This window comes from Rhinopithecus roxellana, chromosome 11 (assembly GCF_007565055.1).
Source record: "Rhinopithecus roxellana isolate Shanxi Qingling chromosome 11, ASM756505v1, whole genome shotgun sequence".
Lineage (NCBI taxonomy): Eukaryota > Metazoa > Chordata > Mammalia > Primates > Cercopithecidae > Rhinopithecus > Rhinopithecus roxellana.
The window spans coordinates 139,465,712-139,472,911 of NC_044559.1; the positions used below are offsets into that span (position 1 = coordinate 139,465,712).

Below are 7,200 nucleotides of genomic sequence, written 5' to 3' on the forward strand. Positions count from 1 at the left end.
GCCCAGGAGTGCAGTCCTGGCTCAAACACTAAATGGATATTTAGTTTATAAAGAAAGCACCAAACTATTTTCCAGAGTGACTAAGAACTCACATTCCCATTAGTAATGTATGAGTGATCCAATTTTTCCACATTCTCGCTTGCATTTTGTGTTATTATATTTTATTGTATTAGAATATTTAACATGAGCTCTACCCTCTTAACATATTTTAAGTGTACAATATAATATTGTGAACTAAAGGCATAATGTCATAAGCAGATCTCTAGAATTTACTCATCTTGTATAACTGAAGCTTTGTACCCACTCAAAACAATCACTTCCCGTTTCCCCCTACCTCTAGCCTGGCAACCACCATTCTACTCTCTGCTTCTATGAATTTGAATATTTCAGGTAATTCATAGAAGTGGAATCATGCAACATTTGTGCTTCGGCAACTGGCTTATTTCACTTAGTGTAACGTCCTCAAGTTTCATCCATGTTGTCAGATGTGGCAAGATTTTCTTTTTAGGACTGAGTAATAGCCATTGCCTATGCATATGACGTTTACTGTATCCATTTATCTGTTGATGGACATTTGGGGTTGTTTTCACATCTCAGCTTCATAATGCTGTAATAAACATAGTAGTAAAAATATTTCTTCCGGATCCTGATGTCAATTCTTTTGGATGAACACTCAGAAGTGGAATTGTTGGATCATAGAATAGTTGTATTTGTAATTTTTGAGGAACCTCTGTACTGTTTTCCATAGCAGCCATGCTATTTTATTTTTCCGTAGTGTAGAAGGGTTCCAGTTTCCCTACATCTTTGCCAACACTTGTTATCATTTATTGTTTTGATAATAGCCATTATAACAGTGATATCTCACTGTAGTTTCAATTTGCATTTTCCTGATGATTAGTATGTTGAGCACATTTTCATGTATCTATTAGCCATTCGTATGTTTTCTTTTGAGACTTTTCTATTGAAGTCATTTGCCTATTTTAAAATCAGCCTATTTGTTGTTCTGCTGTTGAGTTATAGGCATTCCTTATGTATTTTGGATTTTGACTCTGCCTATATTATATATTGCAAATATTTTCTCCCATTCCACAGGTTGTCTGTTCGCTTTGGTTTCTCTTTTGCTGGGCAGAAGCTTTTTAGTTTGATGTAATCCTACTTGTCTATACATGGTCTTGTTGCCTGCACTTTATATACCATATCCAAGAAATCATTTCCAGGACCAATGTCACGAAACATTTCCTCTACATTTTCTTCTAGGAGTTTTGACTTTGAAGTTTAAGTATTTAATACATTTGGAGATGATTGTTACATATATTGTAACAAAACGGTCCAATTTTATGCTTTGGTATGTGGATATCTGTTTTTTCCAGCACCATTTGTTAAAGAGACTATCTTTATCTCTCCATTGTGTAGACTTGGCACCTTGTCAAAGGTCTTCATAGGGCCATATATGCAGGTGTTTATTTCATTTTTTCTGGTATAATATGTATGGAGTTACATGTCATGGTGGTTTTAATTTGCATTTTCTTAATGGCCAGTGATGTTGAACACCTTTTCATGTGCCCATTTATTAGTCATGGATCCACTTTGATAAAATGTCTCTTTACATCTTTGGCCCATTTTCTAATTGGAATATTGTATTTATGCAAATACAATTGATTTTAAAATATTTATCTTGTATCTGTGAGCCTGTATCTTGTTGAACTCATTTATTCTAGAATTTATTTTGGTAATGGTTTTTTTAAAAAGTGTCTCTTTACATCTTTGGCCCATTTTCTAATTGGAATATTTGAGTGTATTTTAATGTTAAATTTTGAGAACTATATACTAGATATAAGCGCTTTGTTAGATGTGTAGTTGGTGCATAATTTTCTCTCGTCTGTAACTTGCTTTTATTCTTTTAATAGGATCATTAGCAGAGAAAAACATGTTAGGTTTGGATGAGGGCCAATTGGTCATTTACTGTACGGTGCTTTTGATGTCATGTCTAAGAACATTTCTCCAAGCCATAAATCTCAAAAATTTTCTCTTATGTTATCTTCTAAAAGTTCTTATGTTTTACATTTAAACATATGATGTGTCTTGAGATAATTCTTGTAAAAGGTGTGAGGCTTAGGCCGAAGTGTATTGTTTTTGCCTATTTCTTTTTTTTTTTTTTTTTTTTTGAATGTCACTAGACAATTAAACTTTTATTGAAGCGTAAATTGTGGTACAGAAATACATTTCAACTGGTTTAAGCCCAATACCAGTGAAAGGAGAAATTATGGCACCAAAACTTTCCCTCTTCTATCAAACCATGATTTAGATTATGATTCAATCTACATTTCTCTTTTCTAGGCTTTGTCCCATATAAATTTGTGCAGTTTTTCAACATTAGAATTCTTAATTCTATTAGGAAAAAAAACAAAACAAACAAAAAAAACCCCACAGACCTCAAGTCAACAAATCTATTGGGATACTGTTTACGAACAAAGTCCACCTTAAGCATTGGTCCTTAAAACAGAGCTCCTCAAAATATTAGGTGCTGTGCTCATTACAGAATCAAACTTACACACTGACTGAAAACTTCCTCAATGAAATTTTCAATCAACAACATGCTTCAAATAAAAGTCAAACAGTGTTCCAACCACTTGATTTCAAACCAAGTAGATTTTAGGTTTAGAAACACTAAAAAAAGGTGTTTCATTTATAAATACAGAAGGAACAAAAACGTCACTGCATCAATCCAGAAATTATCAAAATATTTAGAGGACAAGAAATATAAAATTTAGTCAACTTTGCTGTTTTCTCAGTTCCTTAAAATCCCAGAGTATCTGCAAATATAGCTAAAAGGTACCAACTCTTGAAAGCCTATATTACTAGTTATTTCTCATTGAGTATTTTGGAATTTTATTTATGTTCTACTTATTTATTCATATATTCTACTTTATGATGTTTATCTGAATAATCTGGACAAATTCTCATTCTGGGCAGTCATTCATTTCATCCTACGAATGCCATGGTGAGGGAAACACCGTAGTTAGAGGAACAGATGAAGTCAGAACACACATGCATCACAGTCACAGAACTTTAAGTCACAAGATGGAAAAGACATTGATTCTGCTTTGGATCAAAGTTTATAGAACACTACTTAATGGAAACTAGTGGAAATGGCCGCTAAAAGAAAAGTTAAGGTGAATGATCCAAGCTGACTTGATTTACTGAATCCAGAATAAAATTATGCTAAATCTCTCTGGTAATTAACTAAATAAAAAATCATTTTGTACTACTACTTAAACTTAGTAGGTTAGTAAAGGCGTGCTACTCATCAGACGCTAATCTCATTTACTGAGGAACACAGAATTGTATGTTTTCCACAGTTCAGCCAGTACACCCTAATCTCAATCTACAACTCTGGGTCTTCCCTGCGAATCAACTATTTTCCGAAAGAGCACATTACAATAAAAGAGAGGTTAAATTCCCATGCCCTTTAAAGAATATTAAGCCCAGGGACCATCTCCTCCATTCCCCATCTGGGGTATAGAATTAGTATATAAACCCACAGTGTTAACAGTGTATTGCTCTATTTGGGGTCTTGGGGGAGACACCAGGGAGAGGGAAGGAAATCAAAGGACTATAAATGCAGGGTCCAATAATGTTAAAATAGTAAATATGCAAAATGAGTAACTGGAATCATTTTCTTAAGGACTCATGGAAGAAAAACTTTAATTGCTGTTTCAAAAAACATCAGTATGAAGTAGAAATTAGTTTCAATAACATTAGTAAAGAATATGTTCTAGAAAGTGGAGGTAACTGGATGTAAAATTCTGGCAGCAATTTAATAGAACAGTCCCAGAGGGTTAGGCTGAGGCCACCACCTAATGAGGACGAAAGCCTTGTCTGTGGGGAATTTTGGATGATACTTGGAGAAATATTACACTGTGCATAAACCAAACTGAGTTGCTTTCACAAGTGTTGTAAAGTTTCATATAGTAAAAGGTTTTTTCTACATGCACTTCAATTTCACAGCAAGAGTGGCAGAGAATACCTAAACACAGAAGAGAGCATTCATGCAAGATATCTAACTCCTTGATATAATAATGCATACAATTCAAAATGATTACACTATCATTACATCTAGGGCTTTCTGCAACTACACAGTGGTGGTTATGGAAAGCACTGCCCCCAGCATCGACATCTAGAAAGCATCCACCACCTTCTACATGTGTTCTCTTTTTGCGTTTTTTCTTCATTTTTTTAAATCAACTCTGCTGTTGTTGCTGCTTGTTAGCAAAACTGGTAAAAACAAAATTGTAATCATTGAACATAGCACTCTGGCAATCAAGACGCTTAAAACCTTCAATCTTCTGAGGTGAAGCAAGCACTGTGCGACATTTAGAACTGATTAACAAACAAGGTGGTCACAAATTTTCCTGGCTTGAAGACTTCTACAACTTTCCTGATCAGGTCATCATAGGAGGTCTGACTTAAGTTTGTTTCAAAGCTAACATAAGAAAATTCTGGTTCTGGAGTGATGTGAATAGTCCAATAAGTTCCATCCGATTTCATTCCATTCATCGAATACCCACAAGGATTGAACATTGTGGCATCAATGACAGAACCTGGTGTCAGGTCACGAATTCCACTCTCACGAGTGACATCCTTTGCAGTAACACCATCTTTCATGTAGAACTGGTCCATAACTGCTGGGTCAAGCTCACTCATCAGAATTTCCAAGGTTTGATCTGGCTGACTGATTACCCGACTCTCTGGGAAATCCAGAGTATATAAGTACCAACAGTCAGAATTCATACGTCCCATACAATATGCTGCTCCATTTGGGAAAATTGCATTAAGAAACTATATTTCTTCCTGGAAATTCCGGTGTGGGTACCCTTGGTGAGAAGGCTTCATGAAATTCTTACGAGAATAAAAGAAGCTTTGAATTGAGTCAAACCCACTGTAATCCCTAGCAAGCTTCAACAGGGGAACCAGTGCTTTCAGCAAGAGGGTGGTACCACATGTCTTCAAAATGAAACGTCTCTTGGAGACAAACATGCTACTCTCACTGAGTACATAAGCTTCCTGCTTGTCAGTTTTTGTCACACTTATGATTGAACATTGCACATCCTTCAAAAGTATGTCCCACTCAGATCTTGGGATAGTGCGAAGATCCCCAGATCCTTGGTTTGCCTCGGGCTGCTGCCGGGAGAACCAAACCTCCAGCAGCTTCTCGGTCCCTTCGAAAAAATGTGCAGCTTCCATCACCGTGAGACTAGCGAACAACCAACAACCACAGAAAATCAACTAAATTAAACCTCTTCTCCCGCCGCTGCCGCCGCCGCTGCGGATTGGTCCAGCTGTGTTACTAAAGTTCTGGTTCCTTTTTTTTTTTTTTTTTTTTTTGCTATAATTTTATATTAACTTTTTTTAAAAAAAAGGACTAATAAAATTTTCCCGGCTTTGTGTGAGCGAAAGTTGAACGTAAGTCTTTTGGAAATAGAGGCAGATACAGTTCAGTCTCTTGTAGTCCGCTGCTTTCCCGTTAGAGAGAGTAGAGCGAGCGCTAGCTAATGTCGCCGGCCATACTGTGTAAGCGCGTTTTTGCCTATTTCATTGATCTAGCACCGTTTGTTGAAAAGACTATCCTTCCTCCAGGAAGTTGCTTTTGCACTTCTGTTAAAAAACAGGGGAACACATTTGTGTGGGTCTACTTTTGCGTTCTTTACTCTGTTCCATTGATCTGTGTGTATATCCCTTGAGTAATATGCCACAGTCATGATTACTTTAGCTGTATAGTAAGTCTTGAAATCAGGTGGATAATTCTTCCTGTTTTATTTTTCTTTTTCAGAATTGTTTTAGCTATTCCATACAGATTTCTATATAAATTTGAGAACAATCTTATTTATAATATATCTATCTAAATTGTCTATATCTACAAAAAAATCTTGGTGAAATTTGGATAAACCTGTATACCAATTCAGCAGAGAGTTTGTCTTCACCATATTGAGCCTTCTCAGTATGCATCTCCATTTATTTAGGTCTTATTTTATTTATTTCATCAGCATTTGGTAGTTTTCAGCATAAAGTCTTGCATATATTTTCTTAGATTTACACCTAAGTGTTTTTTTTTTTTTTTTTAGGTTTCAATGATATCGCATTTAAAATTTTGGTTTTCATATGTTCACTGGTAGTATATGCAAATACAACTGATTTTAAAATATTTATCTTGTATCTGTGAACCTGTATTTTGTTGAACTCATTTATTCTAGAATTTATTTTGGTAGTTTTTTTTTTTTTTTTTTTTTAAATCTTCATTGGCTATCATGTCATCTGCAAATAGGAACAATTTTACTTCTTTTCTAATCTGTGTGACTTTCATTTCATTTATTTGTCTTAATGTGCTGGCTAGAACTTTCAAGTATTCTGATGAGTGGCAGTGTCACATGAAAGTAGAATCCATGCCTCATTCACAGTTTTAGGGGGAAAACATTCAGTCTTTTACTATTAAGTACAATGCTTTGTAGATATTCTTTATCAGGCTGAAAAAGTTTATCTCTATCCCTATTTTATGACAGTTTTTGTCAAAAATGAGTGTTAAATTCTGTCAAATGCTTTTTCAGCATTCATTAAAATAGTGGATTACACTGATCGATTTTCCAGTATTTAACCAGGCTTGCATTCCTGGAACAAGCCATACTTGGTCATGGTGTATATTCTTCGTATATATTGCTAAATTCTATTTGCAAAATTTTTTTCTTTGTGGTATCAGGATAATATTGGCTTCATGGAGTACATTAGAATTTTTTTTTTTTTTTCTGGAAAAGATTGTATAGATTAGATGTGGTTTTTCTTAGACCACATATTAGTCCCTTCTTGCACTGCTATAAAGAAATATCTGAAACAGCATAGTTTATAAAGAAAAGAGGTTTAATTGCTCAATGTTCTGCAGGCTGTACAGGAAGCATGGCTGTAGAGGCTTCAGGAAACTTACAATCATTGGCAGAAGGTGGAGGGGAAACAGGCATGTCTTTCATGACCAGAGCAGGAGGAAGAGAGAGAGCAGGGAGTCACTGCACACTTTTAAATAAACAGATAACATAATAGCTCACTCACTATCATGAGAACAGCACCAAATGGGAAATCTGCCCCCACGATCCAATCACTTCCCACCAAACCCCACCTCCAACATTAGAGATTACAATTTGACATGAGATTTGG

General features: G+C 35.3%; 1 pseudogene across 1 annotated transcript; it reads right to left on the reverse strand.

Moving 5' to 3' along the window:
• Positions 1 to 2,168: 2,168 nt before the first annotated feature.
• LOC104671923 lies at positions 2,169 to 5,572 on the reverse strand (annotated as a pseudogene). Its single transcript, XR_749336.2, has one exon. The product of XR_749336.2 is annotated as an S-adenosylmethionine decarboxylase proenzyme pseudogene (transcript).
• Between the last annotated feature and the right edge of the window lie 1,628 nt (positions 5,573 to 7,200).